Below are 12,480 nucleotides of genomic sequence, written 5' to 3' on the forward strand. Positions count from 1 at the left end.
GAGACGTCAAATGAAAGCGATTGGCATGTAGAAAAGCACTAATTTTTATTTATTTTTTTTAATAGGGTTGCCTCCTATCAATAAAATTACTATATTCAATCATAATAAGCGGAGGCGTCAGTCCTGCACCGTATGTCAAATGAAAAGACTTAGCCTCTAGATGTGCAATAATGTATTATTTTTTTTGAATAGGGTTGCCATCTGTCTGAAAATTAAAAGATGAAAGGGCATGGCCTTCGCAGGTCCAAAGCTTTAATTTTTTGAGTAGGGTTGCCACCCACTTAAAATTTCCTAACTCCTTTGAATGCGCTAATATCGACTCTAAAGAGTTGCCACCTGTCTAAAAAATTTTCAGAGCCGCGCAATCCGTTGGATTACAAAAAATGAGGTGTCAAATGAAAGGGATTGGCTTCTAGATAAGCATAATTGTCTTATTTTTTTTGAGTATTTTCTAGCGCTTTACCAAACGCCAAATAAATCCACATTTCAAGCGTCGTATAAAAATTATAAAAATTCAACCAAAAATTTTAAAATTTTTATTCAGAATTTTTAGAAAAATTTTGCGTACGCAGTTTTGTAGCTCATTAAATTTTAGTAGGTTAAAGTGCAAATATCAAGACGCTAGAAAATCTAGAAAAGTAAACTCGACAATTTCGTTTGTATGGGAGAAAATGCCTAGCACCATCAGCCAAAAAAATTATTCAAAATCAACGCGATTTTCTATCGTCTTGAAATTTGCACTTCAATATGGTCTACAAAACTGCATACCCAAAATTTTTCTAAAAATTCTGAATAAAAATTTTAAAATTTTCGCGTGCAAATATCAACATTTTTTTTCATAATTTTTGTACGAAGTTTGAAATGTGCATTTATGTGGCGTTGGTTAGGTGAAGTGCTAGACTTATAAAAAAAATATAAACATTAAATAAAAAAAATAACCGAAACTAGCCAAACCTAGTTACTTAATTTAATGAGCTGACCACAAGTGTATGCATCATAAAATATATAGCAATTTTTTTTTCTAGAATTTACTCTATGAAATTTTTAAATTCAAGAGTTCTTCGTCCCATTTGGGAATCTGTCATCTGTTTTACTGGACCTCAACTATTTCTTAATTTTTTTTTTTTATTTGCAACTTCTTGAGTTTTGTTTCGTTTGTATTTTTGTAAATTTTCTGTTAACTGGCACCTTGCGTGATGCTATTGTTTATTTTATTGTACTCATCGAAACATCTTCGCTAAAAAATTTAATAACCACAGCATAATTTATAAATGTCTATTGGCGCAGACTTTGTTCTTGTGATTAATTTTGTGTTAAGAAGTTTTTGAAGCGTGAACACATATGCAGATAAACGCTGAGATTGTTGAAGGATGCTGACGTTTAAATAATTTATGTGGAATGGGAAATTTTATGGCTTTTCCGAATCAATAGCTGTGGCTGTGACTTCAGAGTATGCCATGTGGCGTGTTGATAAAATTAAAATTTTTTTTTTTCACTTACATACACAAACATGAGTATGTACATATGTAAAAGGGATAAGTGTGGCAAGTATTTCGAAACGAAAGTATTTGCGTGTGCATATAAAATTCCAATACTACGTAGAATGTAGATATGTATGTATGTACATGTTTGTGCTTATTTGATTGCCTTTCAGCTAATTATGTAGTCCTTTTTGTTCGCGTTCATCAACGCCATTTTGTCATTAGCATTATGCTTTTCGTAAGGTTTATTAAGTTTGAAACTTTGCATTTCGGTGATAAATTAATAAATTTATCTTAATGCACAAGAATATGCGCCCCCTCTGACATAATTAATTCACTTTGGTTCTTCTGAACACGTTTCCATTGTATTTTTAATCCAAGTATGATGAGCATACTGTTTTCTTATTTTTTTTTGTATCATTCCAAGACATTCGACGCTTATAGCTATCAAACGAAGCAGCTAGAAAGTCAGCTAATGTTAAGGAATGTTGCTTCTTTCTGTCTTCTTTCAATTCGTTTAAAGAATTTTCACACAAGAATTTAACAACCAAACTTCTGATTAATGCCACCTGCAATGCGTAAAATCTTTGAAATATGTTTTTTCCTAGCTTCTCTTTTACCCTCAGAAATATTCCACCTAACTGCTCACTTTACTAGCAGCCATCAGATAAAAACGATGTGGATCCAAAGGGGGACGTATTACAACACTGAAAAAAGTTCCTTGGCCCAGACGGCAGAATGCTGCAGAAACCAAAGAAGAGACACAAAGCTCGCATAGTCAAGGTTTTTTTTTTTATTTCAAAAACCGTGAGAAAGCGCCCAAGATGTCGCAAAAAGATTCATGCGCCTTAAACTTACATCCTTCCGGCACTAAAAAAGACAGTCCTAAAGTACCCATAATCGTATATCTTTGCGATTGTCCCGGATTGTCACGTAAATATTTATTTAAGACAAAGGATTCACGGAAAATCTATGAAAATGTCGCTTATAGCGCTTTTTGGATACCGGGTCAATGCTTAGAGTCCCATAAATCATCTGCAGGTTCATTCTCCCGATTATTTCCAGTCGCTGGTACATTCGTTATGTTTTTCGAGCTAATTTTTTTTGTAATTATTTTTCTATAAAAATACCGTTCAAGCTTTAACCAAAAACAGTTTCAAACTTTATAAAAAATTTAGGAAAATTCAACAAGTTTTTATCAAAATTTCAACTTTTTAATCTGAATCTTTAGAAGATTTTTGCGTATGCAGTTTTATAGCCCACACAATTTCAGTCTAATGAAATGCAAGTTTCAACCGGCTAACAAACTTTTTAACAGATTGGTTTTTCCTTTTTTCGTTCTAATTAGACTTGCTTGTACATGCCTAGGAATACTGCTGATAGATAGAGTACTTTTTGGTAATACGAGTAGTCAAAGGTGAGTCTAACAACAGTACAGATTATATACTCTTCTATTTGGAAAATCTTGAGAATCTCTTCGATGACTAGTCGAATTAAACTTTAGATTTTGGCATGAAAATGCTTCTTCCTTTTCCTCTAAAAAATATTTTTATTCAAGCTCAGGAGTTCATATGATTTTTCAGTGGTAAATTATTCAATTAGAAACTAAGTGTGTGTATAGTAAAATTGTAAAAGGCCGATGTCATATACATTATAGATATTAAAGAAGAATTAACTGGAGGGTCTTTTTCAAAGCAATAGAAGCTCTGTCTGTCTGTCTGTATGTTTGTACGCGCATCAATCGAAAACTAATGCATAGATTTGAATGCAGTTGTCACCTATTTATGTATTGCTAGAGGTCTAACTTAAAATATAGAAAGAAAAAATGTCAGAGTTGCCACCTGTTTTAAAATTGCTGTTTAAGTAAATTGATAGGATAAAGTAAATATTGCAATATGGCTTATCGCCGAAAATATTTTTGCGGAAAGTTGCCACCTGTTTAAAAATTTCGTTGAATTAAATTAGTAAAATAAACGAAATATTACAACACCGGTATCAAACAACACAAAATACTTTTCTTCATACTTCTCAGTAACCACAATCCTCAAGCACATGAATGTAGAACTGCTTTGTTTGCTGACTGGGTTCCCAAACTAGTTTTCTATGTTTTAATGACTCTGCGAAATCCTTTTCTTTTATTTTTGCCACTAGTTGCATACACGCATAACCCGCAGTTGTGAAGTACTCATTCACTCAATCACTGACTCACTCACTCACTTTAAGTGCTAAAGTGCATTTGAAAACACAATTTGAAATATGCAGCTGCGTGTTACTGCTACTAGCTGTGCAATAGTGGTTTTATGTATTAGCAAAATAAAATGATCCGCCTTTAGTTGTTGATTCGCTGGCTTTTTCTGAATTTTTTCCAACATTTTCTTACTCGTCAAATGCTACACATTCATTCCGTGCGCATAACTCTTTTTAACCGACTTCCAAACAAGGAGGAGGTTATCAGTTCGTCGGAATCTTTTTATTTTTGTTTTTTTTTTATTTTTTATGTATGTTACCGCATAACTTTGGACCACGTCAACCGATGTCGATAATTCTTGCATCGGAAAGGTAGTGTCTCAGAGGTGGTCCCATACTTATCTGGTTAAGATCCGATCAGCGGATCATGAGATATATATATATATATATTTTTTTTTTATATGGGAGTTGAAGTCGGTTTTTTTTTGCTAAAAATTACTTGTTTCATGCTACTTTTGCTGCATAAAAAATCAAATAACTCAACTTGGTTACATAGTAACGCACAAAGCATCTGATCATTTGATATGGCAATATTGGTATGTGTGTAGATGTGTGTGGATTTAATTGGTTACACTGCTTGTAAAAGCTTTTCACAAGTTTATGTTGGTTATTGTGAATAAGTATGTAGATCGTTGAGAAAAAGTGCCTTTAATGCAAGCACTTAATTAGAGATGAGTTGGTGATTTCCATTTTCATAATGCTTTCACTTGATTTGACGCATGTTTGTTTTAAGCAGCTTGCCTATTCGTATGCGTTGGCGGCAGTTATTTTCCTTTGTTTAGATATCAGCTATCTTTTGCGATTCCATTTGCGTAGTTTACTTTATCAACGGCAAGTTTGCTTTGCGGATTAAAAGACAGGAAAACACATACATCTTCAAAAAAAAAAAAAAAAAAAAAAACAGCGTGATAAAATTTCTTTGGAAACAATTGTTGGCATGTTTCCTTTGGTTGTGAAAGTAAATTAAATAAAAAAACGTTAATCAAGTAAGAACAAGCACTCTACTGGCTACCAGGCCATATTTGAAATCGTAGGAAATGCGGTCGCCGTCGAGTTTTTCGAGAAGGATCGCCGAGTGCGTTTTCGGAACTTCAACGTTCCTGTGGTCTCAGTTGGCCTTTATCGAGAGCCATAATTGCAGAGTGGGTACACTTTGGTCGCAGTAAGTACTGTGGAGCAGTGACAGGTCGCGCTCTCCGGATACCCTTTCAACAGAAAGAAGATTATCTTAGAAAATAGAAATTACATTAGGCTACTTTCTGGATACCTGATAGGTACGAATCGATTGCGATTACCCTTCCACCGAATAGGTCTGATAACAGAATCGAATTGGCGGCTCTGCCTTGAAGACGTTGCAACTTTAGAATATTTTCTCTAATCTATTTTAAAGCTGCAATGGTCGGATCCTTGGTTATAAGGAATTCATCAGGGAAGCCGAAGGTATCTTAGGCATGCTGGCGTTCTTAAAATTGCTATTTGTTCTCATCGTTCGGCTACTCCGTCGGGTGTGCAAATAGATGAGGCTTATGTTTTAGAACTTAGTCTTTGATGCGAATTGTGACAATGCGCTCACTAACCGGGGTGGGGTGCACCTGAAGGCAAGGTCTCGGAGTCTTCGCTCAACTACAAAAACGCCACACCAATTTGTGCGCCATATCACCAAACAGTAAAAAAAGTCATTCGCACCATACCCAGTCCATTCTGCAGTTGACAACCAGCAGATGGATGGGGGCACACCATCCATATATGTAGAGTAACCCGGCACTGATTTCAAGTTGGCCATGATGGGCGGCATCGGGGAGGTCTATAAAAAAGTTGCGGGCGAGACGGTACCAAACTCATTTCCCCGACACTCACGAAAAACTGGAACCTCCGCAAATTCAGAAAATCCTCCTTAAAAACGATGTAGGAAATATGCACTTCTTTATGTTTTATTGAGGCGAAAACGAACAGAAAAGCAAAATAAAATAATTGGAAGATGCCAGATCGATCCTTCATTTTTTATTATTTAAAATTAGTTTTCAAGACTGTGCACTTTCCTTAGTGATAGATTTCGGGACCCACGTGACGCGCGGTGCAACTCTGAGAAACGTCGGGATGGGCGGGGTCGGAGCTTAAAAATTGATTTTCGAAATGGGCGGGACTGGTATTAAATATTTAGTCCCGTGACAATCTCTAGTTCGGACATTAAAGGCTCTACATTGATTGGTCGCATTAGCAACAGTGCGTAAAAAAAGGACGTAGGGTCTGTACCTGTACGCCCAGAAGAACGACTATATTCCACTGTACTCTACGTTAGGTCAACGCCCTGGTGCATGTGTTTTGATCAGTACTAGTCATCATCTTCATAATCGTCATAACGATTAGATGCGAACTATATATTAAAAAAAGAAGTAAGTACAAAGAGATATTTCTGAATGTAAACATTTCAACCCGCTTGATCTTCATATAATAAACGGAATATGTTTATTTTGTATGGTTGATGCAAATGCAAGTGAAAAATTCAGCGGGTATTCTCTAAAAGGAATATTGGAGATTACGGTTACCACTTACCTCATTTTCTGAGTACCAAGAACTGTACAAGAATGTAAAAGATTTAGCAAAATCTGTTTTAGCTAAAAAGTTAATTATTCAAACATTTTACCAATACGCATTGGTAAAAGAGTTAAAAAAAAAAATCGCATGTTTTTTGAACTATTTTATAATGCTGGGGCATATCTTTTTTAAGAAAAATTCTCTTTCAGAACGTAAAAATAGTTGTTTTTAATATATACTTATTTAAGCGAACAAACCCGACCTATATTGTGCTGAGCTTATAAAAATTCACTCCAACCTTAGAGCACTTGTAAAACTAAACATTTTAGAGGCGGTCATATTTCAGATTGTGAACAGAGACGATAATCGCTCCCCGAAATATAAGAGTCTTACACCTATGTTATGTGAGAAATCACATAATATATTCCCGTCACAGAACCTGCAGTCCAGTCAGGTGGCCTGTGAAAGTGCTCAAGGCTTCCGCACTACAATTCAGAAGTCGTTCCGAGATTCATTTAGTGGGAGTTATAGGTTTCTAGATGACTTTATCCCTTTGTCGTACGCCATTCGGTGGCAGCTTAAGAACCCTCCCGCTTGCCTGACCCCATTTGTCTATCCACGAAGACTTTCACTGATTCAGATGTACCTTTTATTTAGGGTTTTCTCTAGATGCCCCTCCTCTTGCGATAATTAAATCGTCGAAACTGCCGGTTTGGATTAAACCACTTTGTCTTTCCTTCTTTAGATGGAGTTGACGATGGCGGACCTTAGTACAGTTATTAATATACCCTCTTCAGAGCACTATTTTGCAATCAGTTTTAAGGCAGCCTGCAATCCAAAAATGGGTTGGAGATTTGAGTAGCAAGTCGGTCGGGCAATGCCCACACGGAGCTGCCTTGGTTAATACTATATTCGGAAACACTTTCTGTGTTAAATCTCGGTAAGGACAATATCCTAAACTTTATTGGAACCACGTTTGCATAAATATTTATGCGACTACTTTTTTGATACGGTTGCAATTTTCAAATAAGCAAAATAAGTATATATTTTTTAGTACTAATACTGAGCACCCGCGGCTTGTGATATAAAGAAATCAATTGGCAAGCCATTTAAGAAGTACATGCATGATGTAAACGGAAAGAAATACCCAGCTGGTGCTGCATACTTTTAGGCGCGCCATTTGCTAATTTACCAGTCCAGTTACTGTAAATTTAAGCACAACTAAACAGCAATAAACCAAATATTTACTTTAGCGCCACCTAGCGAGCCATCTGATAGTCAATGTCGAGACCAGGTATACATAAATGAATCAATATTTTATCAAATTTTTTATTGGAATTTGTCTTTTAGAGCTTGAAATCATTTTAAACAGCGAAAACAGATTTGATTTTATTTACATGCAATGTCTATTTTGAGCATATGCATTAAGCTAAACAGCTTTTGCACATTTCGAGTATTGCGTCATAGATTTTAAGCTATATACATATTTTATACAAAAAGTAGTTAATAAATTAAGTATGCAAATATAGTTTATAGTGCTTTAAGTAAATTTATAAATAAGTATAAAGCGAAAATTGTTATAGGTAAATTACTATGTATCCGTATTAAAAAAAAAAAGTACTGCAAAATGATCCCAAAAATTTAATAGTATTTAGGATAATTGTAGGTGTAATGCTTGTGTGCTTTACACATGTGCGTATATACAGCATGCTACTAATCTGCTAGCCAACAATCATTATGTACATACATATATTTTAAGCCAGAAAAATGTTTTTTATATTTACAAAACTACTTATGTGATTCATTTTTAGTGTGAAGTGGACGCTTGAAAGTTAAAATGACTAATTATTTGAGTAATTTAAAATAGGGATATGCATTTTGGTTATTCACAGACCGAACATGCATACATACTTACATATACACTTTTGGCTAAAATAATAGAAAGACGACATTTTGACAAGTTTTGACTATTTTGCTTTTGTTTATTAGCTCTTTATAAAAGTATAGCTTTAACTTATAAACACCATGTATGCCAAATTTCAAGCTTTGTAGAAAAATTAAGAAAATTCAGCAAAGTTTAATCAAATGTCCATTTAATCCACATTAAATTTTAGTATAATGAAGTACAAGTGTAAAGTTGTGCAAAACGTATTTTAATTTTTTTCTGAGGGTGTTGCGCATTTGTTTTCCATATAAAAAATTTCGAAGATACGTTCTTTAAAACTGCATACCAAAAATCATTTGAAAAGGCCAGATTAAGAAGTCCGAAATTTCCATGAAATTCTGTTAAATTTTCCTAAAGTTCACACAAAGTTTGGATATATGTGCATGGTTTTTGTTCGTTATTGCGCAATACTTAAAAAAAAAACAATCGACATTAAATAAACAAAAGAAAAATAGCCAATCTGTCGTGTTTCTATTATTTCGGTTATTGGTATACCTTTTTCTTAAATAACCAAAAATGTACGTATGTATGTAGAATTTTTGAATGGGGGAAAAAAATTTCCTGTTTTTGACTCATCAAAACATGGACGCTTTTGAATCACTTTTTAAATGTCCAAAATTTGTTTACCACTTTTAAATGATCAAAAATGTAGATCCACTTTTTACATTATCAAAAATTTCGACCGAAATGACCGAAATTTTGTTTTTTACCTCTTTAAAACTATCAAAAATACAAATCACCTTTTCTGGTTTCCGAAAGTTCGTGTACCGTTTTTAAATTATAAAAATATTTGTACAGTTTTCAGTGAACCAAAAAGCTGTGACCACTATTTAAATTACCGAAATTTATCTTCAGTTTTTAAAGCACAAAAATTTATGTCCAGTTTTTAAATGACCAAAAATTTATGGCCATTTATTGAGTAACCAAAAATTGGCGACTATTCAAATTACAAAAAAAAAACAAAAAAAAAATAACACTAAAAACTTATTTGGTGCTTTAAAATTCCTATTTTCACTTTCAAGCATCCAAGTAAACACCGCAACCACCTTTGCTAACAAGCAAAAAAAGTAGTAACTTTACAGCTTACAATCACGACCAATAAAAGTGGTCTGGTGTTAGTCAGTCAGTCACGCAAGCAACAACAACAACAACAACAACAGAAAAAGTAGTAAACAAAACACGAAAGCAACGCCAGCGAACACTTTGCACCACACAACAGCCACAAATTTGCACAATTTTACACAAGAAACGTAGTTTGAATCTCCTTCACGAATGCATCACGCCACGAAAAGAAGCAAAAGCAAAGTGCCCCTGTTGAATTTATTAAGATAACCCGTACTATTGCGTACTATGTATTTGTAGTGTTTTGAGATATTTACTTGCAATTATATAGGTATTTAGAACTAATTTCTTATTCTTTGTTTTTTACTTCTCTTTTCAAAACTCCTATTCTCAACAAATTGCGCTATCTTTCCTTTCAACGATTTTCAACTTTTTACTACCACGACTACTGCCTAAATATAAATACACACACACACACACACACACACTTACACGCACTTACCAAAAATGTACTTTCGGCTCGTCTGCGTAACAACGCGCGCGCTCGCCCTTACTTCCCCCACTCTTCTTACTTTCTTTCTGTATTTTTTTTTTCAATACTTTCCCTTGACTATAAATATTTAATTTTTCCATCTAATTTCCCTATTAAATTTTGGTAACTTTTTTGTTCATTTGCAAATTTAATTTTCTTCTCTTGCACTTTTCCGTATTTTATCTCTATTTTGCAAATCTCATATCGAAATTCACAAAATCTACTCGTAAATACACTTCAATTGTTGATGAACCATTAATTTTAATTTATTTATTTTCTCATTTCATTTCTTTTTCCACCGTATGTTTCGAAAAACCAAAAACCAAAAAAAAATGCAAAATTGAAATTTTATGCAAACTACACAATCACTGTCACTAAAATTTTGCATAACTGTCAATCAAACATCATTATTACCCACCGCCACCATCATCACGACCAACAACACAATCAATGCAACAACAACAAAGTATAATTTTCACACATTCCGTTAAATATAAATTTCGTTTTGTATGCAAATTGTGTTGATGCACACGCTGCACGTCAAAATTTTACAACGAAAAAATAAAATTTGTAAATAAAATTTGCCTATTTGACAATGAATTTACACCAATCATGCGCATCGAAATTCACCACTCTTGAAACAAAATTGTTACCAAAAAAATTTTGAACACAAAAAATTTGTATGAAACGCAAACCAAAACAACGTTCCAAACACATAAACGTTATGATTCGTAAAACAAAACCAAAAACAAAAAACCAAAAGATACCATGGGGACTGAAAAAAATCTGTTGGGGGCTGATAAACATAACCGTGCCCAGGGTAAGCTAATGAAATCGTATTCATATTTTTCTTATAATTTAAAAAAATATTTAATTAAAAAATTTTTAATTTGGAATTTAAGTTTAGTTGAATTAGTTTTATTTATTTTTTTTACTTATTTGTGGTTAACTAAAATTTTTGTTACGAATGCGCTGAACAAACTTTTATTGCCAATTGATTTTAGCCAATTACTTACCTACTTATTGTACTTATATTCAGTTGTTTATTTGTTGGTGTGCCATAAATTTCGTTTAAATGCTTTTTATAATTCCTGTATACGAAAAAGATTATCATTTAACGAAATAATACATATTTACCACATAATTTTCGTTAATTGAGTTCACGCATTTTTAGTTTTGTTTTTGTAAATATGTATGTACAAAAACTTAGTGTATAAAAATTCCTTTCCCAATGAGCACATATGTAATTCCACAAGCAAAAATTGCGTGTATTCACCCGCTCACCCGTCCGTTCGTTCGTTCATTCGTTTCGTATCGTTTGTTTGTTTAATGTTAAATGTTTGTTTATCTGTTTGTTTACATGTTCTCCTACTTACTTAGTATTTATCTTATACGCGTTTTTGATTTGCTATTGCAAATTTATTGGTGTTTTTTATTGTTCTGCACCGCTTTTCAGTGCTTGCGATTGAAATGCAGAAGAAGTACAAAAAAAAAAAGAAATAAAAAAACATGAAAAATCATCAAAAAATCCATTAATCGATTTGTGTACATAAACATTGTTAGAGTTACTCATGCAGATAGTAAAGTGGCTGAGTTCTTCGAGAGTGTTGTTGTTTATCATAATTGACCTTTTCAATCTGGCCAATCGGAAATCGTTACAAGCGATTTGTTTTGTTGTTACCTATAATAGCAATCAAAACAATAATGATTCATTTGAATGATGAGTAATTATAAAACAATGCTATTTTAATTGTACTGCCATCAACACATACATACATATATATATGTAAAGGAAAGGGTGCTACGAAAATCCGCGCCGAAAGCAACCCTGTTTTTTACGAAATATACAAAAGTAAGAAAATTTTGCGTGCAAAACAAAAAAGTTATTCTTGGATGCCTCACAAAATTTAAACTACTAGTCAACCGGTAAGTTATTAAAACGATAAAATCATTGGTCAAAAAATTGCGCACAATAATACCTTCGCATATTGAGTATATACATTAGGGCGGGTCAATTTGTATGGGAGATTTTTTTTTTTTACTATGTGCGTATAGCACAGAAGTTTTCTACGTATAATTCTAAGCAAATTTGCCGAAGAAACCATGGGTCTAAAATCAATTTGGAGTTTGCCAAATTATGAGAATAGGCTTCGATTTGCAGATGCATTGCGATGCAAGAAAAGACCATCTAAGTGTCAAGGGTACTGATAGACATAGACCGTTTTGCAATATCACCGACGTATATTTATTAGGGTGCATCACTCTCCCTAAAAAATCGGTACTGTTTTCCACTTAATTATAAAATCTTTAATATTTTAAGACCTCTGCCTTAATGTTTCAGAAAAAAGATTTTCGTGTGCTGGACAGATTTGAGAATACCTATACCTCCGAAATTCGAGTTGTTCATAAATAACTTTATACATTTTTTTTCCAAAAAATCACCTTAGAAAAAATAAGAGTTTAAGTCTAGAATATCTGCCTTTTTGGAGTTTTTTTTCAAATCGGCCCAGCTCACGTAAATTTTAAGCAGCCCTATCGTGCGTTTCGTCCATAAACAAATTCGCCCTTTTTCTCATCTACCGTAGTGAATACACTTAAGCGAAAAGCGAAAAGTGAAATCATGATAATACTTAATATTTTTCGAGCGAACTATAAGTGTAGTTCCCTCTTGCTTACTC

General features: G+C 33.5%; 1 long non-coding RNA gene across 2 annotated transcripts in view; it reads left to right on the forward strand.

Annotated features, from left to right (window-relative positions):
• LOC118751752 overlaps positions 1-10,622 on the forward strand; it is a 37,375-nt gene extending 26,753 nt beyond the window's left edge. Inside the window, exon 3 of one of the 2 annotated variants that reach the window (XR_004994592.1) lies at positions 10,566-10,622. This is a non-coding gene — a long non-coding RNA (uncharacterized LOC118751752). Of the gene's footprint in view, positions 1-10,269 lie in introns of both variants that reach the window. The other variant, XR_004994591.1, reaches the window with a different exon arrangement.
• Positions 10,623-12,480: the final 1,858 nt, after the last annotated feature.

This window comes from Rhagoletis pomonella, unplaced genomic scaffold (genome assembly GCF_013731165.1).
Source record: "Rhagoletis pomonella isolate Grant_MI unplaced genomic scaffold, Rhpom_1.0 Rhpom_scaffold_00962, whole genome shotgun sequence".
In the NCBI taxonomy this organism is placed as follows: domain Eukaryota; kingdom Metazoa; phylum Arthropoda; class Insecta; order Diptera; family Tephritidae; genus Rhagoletis; species Rhagoletis pomonella.